The sequence below is a fragment of the Sturnira hondurensis genome, unplaced genomic scaffold (assembly GCF_014824575.4).
Source record: "Sturnira hondurensis isolate 20B ecotype Veracruz unplaced genomic scaffold, ASM1482457v3 Scaffold0013378, whole genome shotgun sequence".
In the NCBI taxonomy this organism is placed as follows: domain Eukaryota; kingdom Metazoa; phylum Chordata; class Mammalia; order Chiroptera; family Phyllostomidae; genus Sturnira; species Sturnira hondurensis.
Genome location: NW_028086009.1, coordinates 1,136,940 through 1,154,616, shown reverse-complemented (window position 1 = coordinate 1,154,616; position 17,677 = coordinate 1,136,940). Strand labels below are relative to the sequence as shown.

The 17,677-nt window shown below is 38.5% G+C and overlaps 1 protein-coding gene and 1 pseudogene across 3 annotated transcripts in view; both read left to right on the top strand.

The window, feature by feature from the left end:
* Positions 1-17,677, top strand: part of KDM4C (lysine demethylase 4C) — a 404,720-nt gene that overhangs the window by 11,643 nt on the left and 375,400 nt on the right. The gene's annotated exons all lie outside the window — the stretch shown is intronic.
* LOC118997641 (40S ribosomal protein S20-like) lies at positions 16,042-16,568 on the top strand (annotated as a pseudogene).

Genomic DNA, 17,677 nt, shown 5'->3' with positions numbered 1-17,677 from the left:
AGGGGAAGGGAAGGAGAGAGGGAAAGAAATATCAATGTATGGTTGCTTCTTGTGTGTCCCCTGCTGGGAACTGGCCTGCAACTAGGCATGTGCCCTGACTGGGAATCAAACCGTGATCCTTTGGTTCATAGACCTGCGCTCAGTCCACTGAGCTACACCAGCCAGGGCCCATGACCTTAATATTTTATTTGTAGTTTTATAACATGTTTTCAGGACTTTCTGGGCTGTTGTTTATTTTTTCTCATTATACTTAACTTTAGAATCAAAATTCCAAGTTCTAAAAACCTATTATTTTATTGAGAATAAACTTACAAAAAATATCATATGGAGAAGTATCTTTAAGATGTTGAATTTTTTCCCCAAAATATGGTATGTGATTTCACTTGTCTTACATCCTTCTAAAGAACAATTTAAAAATATCTTTTCACAGATTTTACACATTTCTTGAATTTATTCTTTTATTAATAATAATTTATTTTTTAAATAATTTTCTTTTTTACTTTGGGACTGTATCAAAGTTTTAGAAAGTTGCATTATAGTACACACAACTTTTATTTCCTTGAAAAATTTTCCTTCTTTCCCATTACTCCTTAATACTTTGTTGTGTATTTCCTACAAAGACAGTTTCCTGCATAACCACAGTATATCCATCAAAATCAAGAAGTTAACAGTGATCTAGTCTTTACACTCTTTGCATTTCATCATTTGTTATTTGCAAAAGTACCCAGTCTGAAAGATGCATGCATTTTCTTGTTTTCAGGAAACATCCTTCAGTTTCAAATAGTCCTTATTCTGTCTTTGATTTTCTTTTTAAAGATTTTATTTATTTATTTTTAGGGAAGTGGGCAGAGAGGAAAGAGAGGAAGAGAAACATCAATGTTCGGTTGCCTCTTGTGTGCCCCCTAATGGGGACCTTGCCTGCAACCCAGGCATATGCCCTGATTGGAAATCAAACTGGCAACACTTTGATTCCCAGGCTGGAGCTCAATCCAGCGAGTCACAGCAGCCAGGGCTGATTTAAAAAAAAATTTATTGATTTGTTAGAGGTAGGAAGAGAGACATTGATTTGTTATTCTACTTAGGCATTCTTTGGTTGATTCTTGTATGTGCTCTGACCTTGGATTAAACCTGCAACCTTAGTGTATCTGGAGGACACTCAACAATCTGAGCTACCTGATTGGGGCTGTCTTTGATTTTCATAATGTTGCCACCTGTGACAATAACATGCCTGTTATTTTACAGATTCTCCCGTAATTTTTGTTTTTCTGATATTTCCTTGTAATTAGATTCTTGAGGCATCATTGGCAGGAATATCACAGATTATGCTGTATTCTTTTAATTACATTTTATCAGGCTTTTAGTTACATCTTATCAGGTGGCAAACAATTTTATTTTTTATTTCTGGTAATGTTCATTTTGATTGCTTTGTTAAGATGAGTCTTCTTTGTTTCTCTGCTGTAAAGTTACTGTTTGTTTTGGGAAAACTGTAAATATCTTGTTCCTTGTCAAGATTTTAATTCATTTATTTTTATTAATTTGGATTTATGGTTTCTGTTTTATTCAGTGAGTACAACCTGTTAATGTTATTGAATATTTATATTGGTGCTTAAATTGTGATAGGTTTGGCCTATGGAAGCTTTTCAAGTGGGATTTTATATCTTTTTGACATGTCCCATCATTCTATGAGCATTCCCTTTTGGGTGCAGAGAGATATTTAGGCTCATTTTGAATGTTCCCAACCCCAAATATTTAAAGGCAATACCTAGGTGTTATTGATATGGGGATGTTGCTTAGTGAGTAGAACTAGAGAATATGTGTAACTTCAGATATACACATTTATGTGTATGTGTTCATATACTTAACCACACACACACACATACACACACACACACAATCATATACCAAGTGTACTAATATTGAACATTCTTGCATTCCTGGAATAACCTTTTGATTATGGTTTAATATTTTATGTGCGTTTGGATTTTGTTTGCTCCATTTTAATAGGAATTTTAATCATTGTTCTTAAATGAGAATTGTTTTGCAGTTTTCTTAGGTCATTTGCCAAATTCTGCTGTTAACCTATTTTCGGCTTGCTGCTGCTGCTGCTGCTGCTGCTTTCTTCTTTTTAAATTTTTGTGAGTATATTTGAGCCAAACTGAGGACATATGCCAGGGAACAAGATTTCAAATGCTCTTGTAGGTTTGCTTCTTAAAGGATTTAAAGGCTTGCTTTTTTTTTCTTGTGCTCAGGAACAGCTTAAATAACATTGGATTTTGTTTCTTAAAAATCGAGTGTAGAAGGTGGATGTTATGGCTTTAACCTGCCATCTTCTCAGACTGATAGACTTTGATATTAATAAAAGCGCAATTATAATTGAAAAAAATGAAATATAATTCTGCGAAACCATCTGGGCTTGGTGTTGCAGATTTCTTTTAAATTTAGTGGGCTCGATTTTTTTTTTTTTGGTGGTAGCTGGAGAGCCTAGCAAAGAGGTAAGTTATATTTGGGACCTGAGTCTGGAGGAAGATAACCATGTAATCAGTTCATTGTACTACTTGCTGTATGACTCCTAAAAAAGTCATTTCTGTTTCTGTGCCTTAGTTTCATTATCTCTGAAATGGTAAAAATCATCATCTGCTAATCTCATAAAACATTTAAAGATGAAAATGAAACCCCGGATGGGTAGTTCAGTTGGTTAGAGTGTTGTCCCCATATGCCAAGGTTTTGGGTTAGATCCCTGGTCAGGGGTCTAACATATAAGAAACAACCAATGAATGCATAAATAAGAGGAATGACAAATCCATTTTTATCTGTCTCCTCCCCTGCCTTCCTCTCTTTCTCTAAAATCAGTAAATAAATAAAAAAGGACAGCAAAATACTGTATGTTAAAAAGCAGTAAAGAACCAAGCAAATGCAAGGCTTTTTGAAAAAAAGTTTTCTTTTAATAAGAGGTTGGTATTCAAATTGTGTTCCTGAGGATAGCTCTCTTATCACACTATTGAAGGAGTTTGCAAAGGGACTGGGCCTTCCCCTCAAAAGACCAGGTAAATGGAGAAACATATGGGGTAAGTGGAGGAGGCATTTATTTGCTATTAACAACAAAGAAAAATTATGGAGCAAACAAAACATGGCCTAGATAGCTTATTTTTGTGGACATTAGCGAGAATTTGGTCTTGTATTTATTTTACCCATATTTTAGAATCAGTGGGAAGCATTGGGTAACATTATGATTTCCCTTTGTGTTTGTATAATGATTACATTTGTGTTTATTATAATTTGGTTAAATATTTGAGACTTTGAGGAAAATTAAACTCATCTTGTAGATATTGAAAATACTTTTAGATTTGTTTGCATGACAAGGAAGCCCTGTATTGGTATCAAGATTAAAGGGAATAAATTATATGAGTGACCCATGGACACAGACAACAGGAGGAGATGGACTGTGGGAGTGGGGGATGGCATGGGATGGAGTAGTGAAAAATTGGGACAACTGTAATAAAATGAACAGGAATAAAATAAAATTAAAAAAGAGTAAATTATCAGCAAATACCTGTGCAAGGTACCATGCCCAACATTGCATATAGGATGAAAATATAGCAAATCTGTTTCCCTCAAATTGATCTTTTGGACAGGCAGTTATCAAAATTGTGCAAATTGTCATAATTCTTTAAAATAGTATTCCTTGCATTCATTCAATAATAATGGAACAAGCAAGGACCAGCATATTGTTGTGTCTGTTGTTTTCCAACAGATTGTGAGTCTTTAGGAATAATTTCAAATTTTGCATACTAAATTGCATTTAAATGTTTCAAAATATTTCAAATTTGGGGCCTTGTTTTTCATACTTGAAACTAAAAGTGTATAATTTACTGGTAGCCCTAAATAGTTTAGATAAGGTCAGATGTTATCTTGCTGGAGAGCATCAGCTGTTCCACCTGTGGTGCCAGGGAACTCCTGGGTGTGCAGGTGGTGCAATCCCGAAGTTGGAAGTTAGAAATCTACCAGAGGCTGCTGTGGCACATGCCTGCAGGAGGCAGGGGCATGTGATGTGCCACTTGTGGCTTGGTAGGCCAGAAGCCTCAGCAGGTGAGGTGGGTCAGGGCATGGGGAGCTCGGAGACTCAGGTTTTCCTGGTGCCAGGAAATGTTTCTTCCTTTCCAGGCCTCCTGAAGGAGACGGTCCAAGTCCAGCAAGCTTTTAGTTGTACCTCACAGTCATGTTGAGTACAAGTTTTGGCAACTGTTGAAATTGCTTTCTCTTCTTCTTTTAAAAGATATTTAATTAAATTTTTTAGAGAGAGGGGAGGGTAGAAAGAGGGAGAGAAACATCAATGTGTGGTTGCCTCTCCTGTGCCCCGTACTAAGGACCTGGCCTGCAACCTAGTCATGTGCCCTGGACTAGGCGACCCTTGCAGTTTGGTGCTCAATCCATTGAGCCACACCAGCCAGGGCTGGGATTGCTTTCTTTGATTGTTTTGTGTGTCCTTACAAATTCTACTTCAAAATAAGAGTTGAGAAAGTGAATTGCATTTGTATATTCATAGTCATAGGAGACCAATAATTTTTTTATCCATTTAGAATTATTAGTTGGCATTGGTTGCATTTTTTGGGTCTTCTTTGGACCTAAATTCCTGTGTGATTTTCCTAAAAATTGGAATTAATGGATAATTAAATTATAAGTATATTTTATTGATTATGCTATTACAGTTTTCCCAATTTTTCCTCCTTTATCCCCCCTCCACCCTGTACGCCCCTTACCCTCCAGCATTTCCCCTCCTTCGTTCATGTCCATGGGTTGTACATATAACTTCTTTGAATTCTCTATACCATTTTTGACCTCTTCCCATCTATTTTATGCCTACCAATTATGCTTCTTCTTCCCTGTACCTTTTTGCCCCCATTCTCTCCCCTCCCCCTCCCCACTGAAAATCCTCTATGTGAATTCCATTTCTCTGATTCTATTCCTGTTCTAGTTGTTTGCTTAGTTTTTGTTTTCATTGTTTTTCCTTTTTTAGGTTCATTTGTTGACAGTTGTGAGTTTGTTGTCATTTTACTGTTCATAGTTTTTGATCTTCAATTTCGTAGACAAATCCCTTTAACATTTCATATAATAGTGGCTTGGTGATGATGAACTCCTTTAATTGACCTTATCTGGGAAGCACTTTATCTGCCCTTCCATCCTAAATGAAAGCCTTGCTGTATAGACTAATCTTGGATATAGGTCCTTGCCTTTCATGACTTTAAATACTTCCCTCCAGCCCCTTCTTGTCTGCAAGATTGTCTTGTGGGCACTCCTTTGTAGATAACTCTCTCCTTTCTCCTTACTGCTTGTAAGATTCTGTTTTTATATTTAATCTTGGATAATTTAATGATGATGTGCCTTGGTGCGTTCCTCTTTGGGTCCAACTTCTTTGGGACTCTCTGGGCTTCCTGGACATCTATTTCCCTTGCCAGACTGGAGAACTTTCCCTTCATTATTTGTTCAAATAAGTTTTCAATTTCTTGCTGTTATTCTTCTACTTCTGGCACCCCTATAATTTGGATATTGGAACATTTCAAGTTGTTCCAGAGGTTCCCAAGCCTCTCCTCATTTTTCTGAATTCTTGTTTTTTCATTCTGTTGAATGAATGTTTATTCATTCGTTGGATGTTTCTTTCTTTCTTTTGTTCCAAGTTGTTGATTTGAGTCCTGGTTTCCTTCCTGTCACTCTTGGTTCCCTGAATATTTTGATTTATTTCACTTTGGGTATCTTTCATTATTCAACTAAGCTCAATCAGTTCTGTGAGCATTTTGATTACCAGGGCTTTAAACTCTCCATCAGATAGGTTGGCTATCTCCTCATTACTTAGTTCTCTTTCTGGAGTTTTGCTCTGTTCTTTCATTTGGACTTTATTTCTTTGTCTTGGCACACCTGTTAAGTTGTAAGGTGGTGGGGCCTTAGGTATTCACCTGGGCAGGGCAACCCTCTTTGCTGTGCTGCAGTGCTGTCTGTGGGGGAGGGGCCAGAGAGGGAAAGGTGTGGCTTGCTGCTCGGCTCTAGCCACGCTTTTTAATGAACTCTTGTGTGAGACTGGGAGTTTCTGCCAACACGGCAACCGCACCCCTCACCTCCCCATAGTCCACTGTGAGCTCTGAGTCTGTTTCCCCTTCAGCCAGCTGTACCCCACAGTCTGAGACCTTGCCTTGGGTTCTCTCCATCCATCTGTCTTTCTGGTCTGATTGGTCTGGTTGACTGTTTCTTTAATTCCTTGGTTGTCGGAGCTCCATGTTTGATTTTCTGGCACTTCTGGTTGTTCATTGATTTTAGATTGGTTGTTTATTCTCCTTTTGGTTGTGTGAGGAAGCAAAGGGTTTCTACCTATGCCTCTGTCTAGGCCAGAACTTGAGAATTAAAATTTTAAACCAAATATGTATGGAATACTGTTCAGAATTTTTCTGTAATTCTTTCATAAGTATCTTTCCTAATTAGTTACAGTGTTAATTTTGTATTAAAATGATTTTTACAGTCTTCGTAATTTTTTAAAACTGAAAAACAGTTTTTCTTTACTATTTATACAACATATAAAATGTATGCCTAAGGGCTATATTCCTTTAATTTATCTGCATGCATAAATTATGCATATGTGAAGCTTATCTGCATGCATAAATAATGTAAAAGTCAGTATAACAAATACAAGCCTTTTGTCTCTAAGTTGACATTATGCCTATGTTAATATATTTATTTTTAAAAAATATATTTTATTGATTATGCTATTACAGTTGTCCAATTTCCTCCCTTTATTCCCCTCCACCCTGCATGCCCTCCACCTCCATTACCCCACCAGCCCCCTAGTTCATTTCCATGGGTCCTACATATAAGTTCTTTGGCTTCTCCATTTTTTATACTGTTTTTAACCTCCCCCTGTCTATTTTGTATATACCCATTATGATTCTTATTCCCTGTACCTTTTCCCCCATTTTCTTCCCTCTCCATCCCCACTGAAAACCGTCCATGTGATCTATTCGGTGATTCTATTCCTGTTCTAGTTGTTTGCTTAGCTTATTTCTATTTTTTAGGTTCAGTTGTTGATAGTTGTGAATTTGTTGTCATTTTACTGTTTGTATTTTTGATAATCTTCTTTTCTTAGATAAGTCCCTTTAACATTTCATATAATAAGAGCTTGGTGATGATGAACTCCTTTAACTTGACCTTATCTGGGAAGCATTTTTAATTGCCCTACCATTCTAAATGATAGCTTTGCTTGATAGAGTTATCTTGGATGTAGGTCCTTGCCTTTCATGACTTTGAATACTTCTTTCCAGCCCCTTCTTGCCTGTAAGGTCTCTTTTAAGAAATCAGCTGACAGTCTGATGGGAACTCCTTTGCAGGTGACTGTCTCCTTTCCTCTGGGTGCTTTTAGAATTTTCTCTTTGTCTTTATCTTGGGTGTGCCACAATAATGATGTGCCTTTGTGTGTTCCCCTTTGGGTTCAACTTCTTTGGGACTCTCTGGGCTTCCTGGACTTTCTGGAAGTCTGTTTCCTTTGCCAGATTGAGGAAGTTTTCCTTTATTATTTGTTCAAATAAGTTTTCCACTCGTGGCTGTTCCTCTTCCCCTTCTGGTACCCCTATAATTTGGATGTTGGAAAGTTTAAAGATGTCCTGGAGGTTCCTAAGCCTCTCCTCATTTTTTTTTGAATTGTTGTTTCTTCATTCTTTTCTGTTTGGTCATTTTTTCTTCCTTCTGGCCCACTCCCTTGATTTGAGTCCCAGTTTCCTTTCCATCACTATTGGTTTCCTGTGCATTTCTCTTCATTTCAATTAGTTTAGCCTTCATTTGTTCCTCTAATTTGTGACTAAAATCAACCAGTTCTGTGAGCATCCTGATCACCAGTGTTTTGAACTGTGCATATGAAAGGTTGGCTATCTCATGGTCGCTTAGAATTATTGGCTCTGGGGCTTTGAAGTGTTCTTGAGCCATAATGTTTTGGTCTGTTTGCGCCTGTTACGTATGAGGGCAGAACCTTAAGTGTTCACCAGGGAGGGGCAATCCAGTCGCTGGGTTGTGACACTGTATGTGGAGGAGGGATCAGAGAGGGGCAATGGCGTTTGTTCTGCTCTCTCTCAAATTTTGGTCCCCTCTGCTGCTTCCCGCAAGCAAATTGGGGTTTTCTGGTGCTCGTTCCCAAATGTGTGGGCTTGTGTACCCTCCAGGACCCTGTGGGTCTCTCCAACAAACTCTCTGTGAGCCTGGGAGCTTCTCCTGGCACCTTGACCCCAAAAGTTTTTCCAGTTGGTGCTTTTAGGCTTTAATTCCTGGCGCTGGGGCCCTGGATTGCAAGGTCTGTCTCGTTCCTCTGCCTGGTTTGTCTGCACTCGAATGTGTGACCGCAGTCAGCCAGCCACCTTGCACTCTCACTGGGTCTGCCCGTTGCCACCCCACCCCTGGGATCTGCCAACTGCTGCCTGCATACCTGGGTCGGTCCTGCGGCTCTTTTTTCCTGTGGGACCCCGCTCTGCCAGCCACCGACTCCACCCCTCTTACTGGTCTGGATCAATGGTTCCTTGCTGTCAGACTTCCATATAGTTCAATTTTCTGTGTTTTGGTTGCATTTTTGTTACTAAAACTTAATTGTCTTTAAATTTGGTCGTGTGAGGAGGCATGGTGTTTCCACCTGTGCCTCCATCTTGGCTGGAAGTTAAAGTTGTTTTGTAGTTGATGATTATTTAAGTTAGTTAAAGACCTACATTTGATTGTTCATTGAATCTGTAAATTTATAGATATTTCTAGTTGTAAGAATAAAAGGAAGAGACCTAAGCAAACTAAGTGTTTGAATACAAATATATAGCCCAATCATAGATTTTTCAATTAAAATAATGCCACAAAATAGAATTAAAAACAACTTAAAGCCTAATGTTGGGTTGTTCATTGGCATGTAGGCTTGTCTTGCTTTTGATACATTGAATACACAAAATAAGGAATTGCCTCAATTAAAAACTAGGAATGCTTGCTTGATATTACAGAATGGCTTTAGCATAGCAGTTAAAAAATTCTTGGTTTAATTTTGTAAGCCAAAATTAATTTAGACTCCAATAAAGATTAAAAAGCACTTATTTAAGCAAAAGTGGCTGCTGCCTTGGAGACACAGATTCAGGTCACAACTTAAATTGTGTTCCACCAGTACAAAAGGGCCATCTTTTATAGAGAAAATTCCCACCTAAGCTCCCAATTTCAGGCAATGAAGTTTCCAAATTTTTCATTCTAAACTGTGTAGTTCAGATCGCATGGGGCCGGCCTCAGTGCTTTTGTAGAAGGGTGAAATTGGGGCTTTCCTGCAGTGGTCAGTTCACACAGTCTACAGTCGTTCAATCTGCAGTTCTTCCTGCTACACAGATCACTCGAGCAACTCCTGTCAGCAAATGGCTGCTAGACTCCTGTTATTCCTAAAATTTGGGCCCTTTGTTGATCATGGGGAGTCCATCTCTGCAGATAAATTCCTTCTTGGCATTCACATCCAATCAGTCTTCTCTGGGTGCACCACTTAAATTATATTTCAATTTTAAAGGTATTTTCAGGAATATATCACTTGGTTCATCATTTAGAAAAGGTTTTATGTAATGCTCGAGGAATGCAAAAGATGTGGTTTAGTTCTATGAATTTACCCAGACATAACTATGTAATTCTCTTCTATCTCATTTGCTTTCCCTTGACAACCTTGTCCTCATTTCTGTGCTCAGTTTTCCCTTTCTTTAAAAAATAGATTTATTTTATATGCACTTATTCTTAAAGAGCAGTTAAATTGTATATTTTAGATTTGTAAAAATGAACATTTACTTTGAATATTCCAAGACTTTCTGAGGTTTATCCATATAGTTGAGAACAGCCTTGGTTTGTTAATTTTCATTGCTATATAATATTTAATTGGGTGGGTATATTCTGATATATATATATTGATTCTCCTGGAGATTGACATTTGAGTTGTTTTCAACTGTTGCAGAAATGCTGTGAACATTATTCTGTATGACTGGCATTGAACATAGGCTAGAGAAACTCTAGGTGCTAGAGTGGGGTTTTTCAACCTCTGTACTATTGACATTTAGAGCTGGTTAATTCTTTGTTGTGGGTGTTTTCCTTTGCATTGTAGGCCATTGTTAAGCAGCGTCCCTGCCCTTTAACCACTAGATGCCACTAGCAATCCTCTACTTGTGACAAACAAAAATGACTCCAGATGTTGTATTCCCAAAGGGACCGATCATCCCTGGTTGAGAACCATTGTTGCCTTTGACCCATGAACAATTAAAGATTATCTTGAAATTTTCATACATAGGGAGAATTTTTAGTTTATTTTTTTAAAGATTTTATTTATTTGTTTTTAGACAGGGGAAGAGAGGGAGAGAAACATCAATGTGTGGTTGACTCTCGTGCCCCTACTGGAGACCTGGCCTAAAACCCAGACATGTGCCCTGACTGGGAATTGAACTGGGATCCTTTGGTTTACAGTCTGGTGCTCAATCCACTGAGCCACACCAACCTAGGCTTAATTTATCTTTTTAACTATATATATATATATATATATATATATATATATATATATATATAATTATTGGTTTTTAGAGAGAGAAGAAGAGCGGGGGAGAGAGAAAGACAGACACACAGACATCAATGTGGGAGAGAAACATGGATTGGTTGCTTCTCACACATGCCTAGATTGGGGATCAAACCTGCAACCTTTTGGTGTACAGGGTGACACTCCAACCAACTGAGCCACACAGGCCAGGGGTCATTTACTTTTTACTTTTATTTTAAAAAATATTTTATTTATTTATTTTTATAGAGACTGGAAGGGAAGGAGAAAGAGAGAAAAAGAAATATCAATCAGTGTGTGGTTGCCTCTTATGTACCCTCTGCTGGGGACCTGGACTGAAACCCAGGGATGTGCCATGACTGGGAATTGAACTGGCAACCCTTTGGTTTGTAAGCCAGCACTCAGTCCACTGAGCAATACCAGCCAGGGCATATTTTTTAATATATAACTTAAAAATTACTCTGTTTTAGTAAATATACAAGGGGAGACCCCAAAACTCCTGGAATTTATTTATAAAAAATTGTGTATTTTTACATGTTTAAACTTTGGTCATCTTCAAAGTATTCTCCATTTGATAGACTACACCTATTGAGATATTGTTTTCCACTGCTCAAAATAGTTTTTGAACTTGTTGATTTTGATGCCTTTTAGTGCTTCTGCTGTTTTTTTGTTTCACCTCTTTCACACTGGTAAGACATTTCCCTTTGAGGACTTTTTTCATTGGGGGAATAAAAAAAGTCACTTGGGATGAGATCTGGTGAATATGGTGGGTGAAACACAAAGGTCATGCTGTTTTTGGTTAAAAACTGCTGAACATGTAGTGCAGGGGCGGGCACATGTGCTGATAAATCATGAAATGGGCAAATGCATTGATTGAGTCTTCAACAAAAAAAATCACTGAAGCTGCCCTGGCTGGTGTAGTTCAGTGGATTGAGCACTGGCCTGCAAACCACACGATTGCGGATCAATTCCCAGTCAGGGCACATGCCCGGGTTGCAGGCCAGTTCCCATCAGGGGACGCATGATAGGCAATCATATATTGATATTTCTTTCCCTCTCTCCTTCCCCTCCCCTCTAAAGATAAATAAATAAAACCTTTAAAAAAATCACTGAAGCCGAATGCAGCCTCTCACAACACCAGCTGGTACACTGATACAGATGGATTCCTAGAATACTCACCTAACAGGGGAAGCCTGTACTACAAGGGGCCCTCCCTTCAGAAGATAATTTTAGTTTTTGGGGTCCCCACATGTATAGAGAGCTCTTTATTGTTGGGTTCCTCAATCATTTTTAAAATGATTGAAATGTTAAAAACTTCAGGGATAAACTTCAGTGACTTTGTTTATTCCCCCAATGAAAAAAGTCCTCAAAGGGAAATGTCTTACCAGTGTGAAAGAGGTGAAACAAAAAAACAGCAGAAGCACTAAAAGGCATCAAAAACCCAACTTGCCACTTTTAAGAGAGGATGGACCAAAGATAAGTCCCTTATTGGGGAGGGAAGGCTTGTGATTTGGATCTAGAAAGCAGTGAGGTTGTGGGTGGTTAGATTTTGAGGTAAGGTGAGAGTAAAGGATAGTAAATAGGTGTAGTATGTGAGCAAATAGAGTTAATCGCTACAGTGATAGAATTCAGGAAACTGTGAAGTGAACTGAGACTTGGGAGATGTGTTGTGAAATATTTACCCTTGTATAGAACAGCTATTATTTACAATAATATTAGAGCCACAATCATATGAACAACTGTATGTGATCTGGATCACATGAATAGAGGGTATAGAACTTTGGGTAGTGTGCTAAATGAAAACAAGTGGTGTGAGTATAGAAAATTAGCAATATACTGTGGAGGAGAGAACAGGGGAAACCTGTCAAATGATAGAATATAACCAGCCAAGGCAAAGAATCCTATAGAGAGAGGGGAGGAATACAAAGATACTATTAAAATATAAAAGAGGTGAGAATAATGAAAAAATAATAATAATACAAATATGCAGCAACTTGTGGCTTCTCTGCTATAGCAAAGTAAAATTTGTCTCTCTGTCTCTACTCTTGGGATGTTCCCTCTTTGGGTCCAACTCTGGTCTTTTCGCAGTTCCAAGTTGTTTGTGTCACTTGTGGGTAAAAGGAAAAAAAAAAGGCAGGAGAAAGGAGGAAAAAGCGATAAGTTTGGAAGGAAAGGAAGAAGGAATAAAACAGGAAAAAAGAAAAGAGAGGAAAAAGGTATTGAAAGATAAAACAATAATAAAATTAAAAAAATAAAAGATCACTTAAAAAACAAACAAACAGAACAAAATAAAAAACATCTGTTGTTGGTTTCAAACTGGCCAAACCAGTTTTTCTGGCTGCAGCAGGCTGAGGGGTGATTGATTGGTGTGGTCTTTCTGCCCTCATCCAAGAACCAACCTGGCATCTCTTCCCAGCGACCCACAAAGGGGGTCTAGGTCTTCCTCATAGCACTCTTTCCCTGGGGGTCATCACTGTGGGATGCGTTGTGGGGTGCACATGTGTGCGCTGGCTGGCCAGGCTGCCTGGGTCCCATGGGTTTGGGTGCAGACCCATCCCAGTTGTGTGGGGGAACTCCAGGCCCTCTGCCCAACCGTGGGATCGCTGCCAGGCTGGATGGGGAGTAGGCCAAGTGGCTGTCTCAGGAGAATCCTTCAGTTTACTTTCCAAAAACTTTCTCCTTTAGAAAGCCTGCCTCTCAGTACAGCCTAATCCCTCATCCAGAACAGTGACTATCAGAGTCAGAGCCTGACACTACGCCTCTCAATTCTCCCAAGCTGTTCAGCACAGAGTCTGTGGTCGATCTCAGCGCTTTGTGTGTGTTTTTTAAAATTAATTTATTTAATTATTTTTCAAGTACAGTTTTCTGTCTATTACTCCCATCCCACCCCCCCGTACTCCCCCCTCCCTCCCATTTCCACCCTTCTCAGTTGTTCTCCATGTATCCTTTATATATATTCCACTAAATCCCTCCCCTATTACTGTCAGCCTGTTCTCTATTTCAGAGTCTTTGGGTATATTTTGCTTGCTTGTTTGTTTTGTTCGGCTCTTTGTCCTTAGTACCCTCTCTGCAAACTCTAGGAAACAAGGCTCTCCTGGTGCTGGACCTTGCTTGGCCGGGGAGGGAGGGAGCTGATAACCCAGCTCTCTCCCACGGACCTGTCAGCAGGCCTGGGGCTTTCAAAGAGACCATGGTAGATGTATCGGGAGCTGGGCCTGAGCTCTGGGCACCGGCTGAGGTGTGCCGGGTGCTGTGTGCAGGGCACTGGGGCACTGGGCTCTGGGCACTGTGCGCTGGCTGAGACCGCTGCTGCTCCAGTCTTTGCTCCCGTCCCTGAGACTCTACTGTACTGCAGTTGTCTCCTTACCATCTGGTTTTTCAGTGTCTGTTACGATTTCTGATCTCTTATTTTCATATATGCTGGGGAACTGTTGGTGCTGTTCCTCTGTAGATCAGCCAGGATTTTCTCCCATGTGTGCAGGGAAATGGAATCCACTCTGTCCTACTCCATTACCATCTTGCCCTCCCTCTCATGAAAGTTTTTTGATTAATCTTTGTGTTTAGCTGTGGGAATGGACATTTGTCACTTGAATGAATGAATGATTTAGGAGGGATAGTTAGAAAGGTCCGAAAACCTATATACTTTGGAGGAAGGTGATAGTTATGTTATTTGTCAAGCTGAAGAATTTGAAGTTAAAGTGGTTTGCAAGTAGAAGCCATTTTTACTGAGAGAATGGTTTGTTAAGAATGTTACAGTTGGAAGATTTCTGTATATTGGTGGAGGTTGGGTGTTTTGTAGAGTTAAAAGCTAGAAACCAAGGAAGTATTGGTTAAATAAGGACTTGAACTTGAATAAGTTACTTGATCTTTGTTAATGTAATAGTTTCTCCTATCCCTCTACTCTCTCTTCCTTCCTCTCTCTAATATATAACACTGGAGCCATGAAGGATCCCAGAGATCATTTAGTTCCCTGGTTCCCAGACTTAGAGTTTTGAAAAAAATAAATTGTACTGACATAGGCTTGCCAAATTTTAATTTTCTAAAATAAAAATTACCAAAGAAAACTTACTATCTAATGTGATGTTCAAAAAACACAAGTGCCCTGGCTGGGTAGCTCAGTTGGTTAAAGTAGTGTCCCCAGTAGGCCAAGGTTGCAGGCTTTATCCCATCAGGGCACATACGAAACCAATGAACGCATAAATAAGTGGGACAACAAATCGATGTTTCTTTCTCTCTCTCTCCCTCCTTCTCTTTTTCCCTCTCTCTCCCCCCTCTCCTCCCACCCTCCTCCTGCCTGTCTCTCTGAAAAATAAAATCAATAAAATGTTAAAAAGAAGATTGTTTATTTAAAAAAACACCAACAAAATAAAGAGTGTTCTCTGAGAATAAAAGATAGAACTTGAAAAAAATCAGAGCACTTTCATTGCTGCTTTTCTGTGGACTGGTGGAACCACTTTTCCCCCTGTGTTTAGGAACACTGAGTTTGTTTAATTTCCTAAGTTCGAAAGTTACTAAGGCTTAACATTAACAAGAATGAAGTGTTTAGGTGAAGTCACATCTCCAGTTGTTGATGGAGTCACAGCTCCATTCACTTCTGTGGTCCAGATCTGGTTTAGTGGTTCTTAACTATTTTGGGGGTCATATGTAGGTATATTTGAGAATTATAGGAACTTACAGGTCTCACCTTAGAGGAAAAATTGGACAAGAACATTAGGACTGAAAAGAGTACTGAAATACAGTTGAGACCATGAAAAACTTATGCTAATGTATTTGAATGTATAGTTGTCCAGAAAAATGTAAATTCTAAAATGGAATCAAGAAGTGATAGAAATATATCAATTAAGATAAATGAGTCCTGGCTGGTGTAGCTCAGTGGATTGAGTGCGGGCTGCGAACCAAAGGGTTGCCAGTTCGATTCCCAGTCAGGGCACATGCCTGGGTTGCATGCCAGGTCCCCAGTGGGAGCTATTTAGAAGGCAACCATACATTGATGTTTCCCTAACTCTCTCCCTCCCTTCCCCTGTCTAAAAATAAATAAAATCTTAAAAAAATAAAATAAAGTCTTTTTTAAAAAAAGATAATTGATTCTTTAGTTACGTGTCTTACCACAAAGAAAGTACCAGGTTTAGATAGTTTTGCAGGTTAGTTCTACAAACTATTGGTAGAACTAATAGACTACAGGTTTCTTTCTTTCAGGAATACTTCCCAACTTATTTTTTCAGGCTAGCAAGTTTTAATACCGGGTCCAGACAGGATAGTATGAATAAGTAATATTACAAGTTAGCATCACTTATGAAGATATGAAACCTAAAATATAATACTAGTGTGGATCATTCCACAGTGTGCCATTTTGATAATACATCATCATGAAGTTGTGTAATATAGACGGGTTCAACATAAGAATCATGTTTCATCACAATAGAAAAAGGTGAAAACCTGTCATAACATATACAAAAAGCATTTGATAAAATGCTACATGGCTTTTTTTTTGAGGAAGTCACAGTCGCGTGTGTAGGTTATTCCTGTTCAGCCCGCTCCTGCTCCTGGCTCACCGCTGTTTGCTCTCGCCGAGGAACAAGTTGGTCAGGAAGCCGCGCCGCAGCAATGGCTTTTAAAGATACTGGAAAGACACCCGTGGAACCAGAGGTGGCGATTCACTGAAATAGAATTATTCTAACCAGCCGGAAAGTAAAGTCTTTGGAGGAGGTGTGTGCTGATTTGATCAGAGGCACAAAGGAGAAGAATCTCAAAATGAAAGGACAAGTTTGGATGCCTACCAAGACTCAGAATCACTACAAGAAAAACTTCCTGTGGGGAGGGTTCTAAGACTTGGGATCGATTTCAGATGAGGATCCACAAGCAACTCATTGACTCGCACAGCCCTTCTGAGATTGTTAAGCAGATTACATCGATCAGTATTGAGCCAGGAGTTGAGGTTGAAGTCACCATTGCAGATGCCTAAATCATTCTTTTTAATAAATTGACTATCAGTTGTTAAAAAAAATAAAAAACCAAGATGCTACATGTATTTGATTTAAAAGCAAAACAAAAAAAACCCAAAACCTTATAGAGAAAGAAGTAGAACAGAACTTTTCTAACCTATTAAAGGGTACCTATATTCTGATGAATTAAGGTTAGAATCATCCCCTTTCACTTCGGTTAGAATCTTCCACTCTCACTTCGTCTCTTCAGCACTAGGGTGTCCTAGCTAGGTCATTAAGGTGAGAAAGAGAAGTAAAAGGAATAAGTGTTGTAAATGAAACAACAAAAGATCACTATTCTCCAATAATTTTCACATGATAGTATAGGCAGAATCATTAAAGAATCTATAGACAAATGATTGAAAATGAGATTATTAGCAAGGTAGCTGGATGTGAGATTAATTTTAAAGCATTTTTATGTATCAGCCACAAAAGGAGAAATACTTAGCTTATAATATAGTATATCGAAATAAGAAATGTTCTATCTAATACAAATATATGTTTCATTTCCATGTTTAAATGTTAAAACAAAGGGACTGCATTCTTCAAAAATAAGTACCATTAAAAAAGGTTCTGGAAATATTTCAGATTAAAGAGTACTAAAGAGACATGACAGCTACACACAGTACTTTATCCTAGACTGAATTCCCTACAGAAGGGAAAAATAAAATGTTATAAAGGACGCTATTGGTTCACTTGACAAAATTGGAATACAGAAACTATATACAAGTATTGGATCTATATTAAGCTTACTGGAGTTGAAAACTGTTCTGCTTCTATGTCAGAGAAGATCCCTATTAGGAAAGCACAGGAAACTTTAGGGGTAAAAGGTCATGATGTATGCAACTTACTCTCAAATGGTTCAGAAAAAAACTTGTAAAAACACAAGTTTTCACACACAGAATATTCTACCTTATATACTTTATCATGTGTATGTTGTTGACTTAAGAAATATCCAGACCTGTAGATAATTTTATAGGAGTTTGTTTTAGCCAAAACTGATGAGAGTTGCTGGCAAGCAAGATCTCAAATAAGAATAACAGTTTTGCAGTTTCTTTTATGCATTTGAAATTAAGGAGGGAAGATGAGGGAGTTTACATGAAAGTAAGAGAAAGCAAGGTGGAGATTGGAT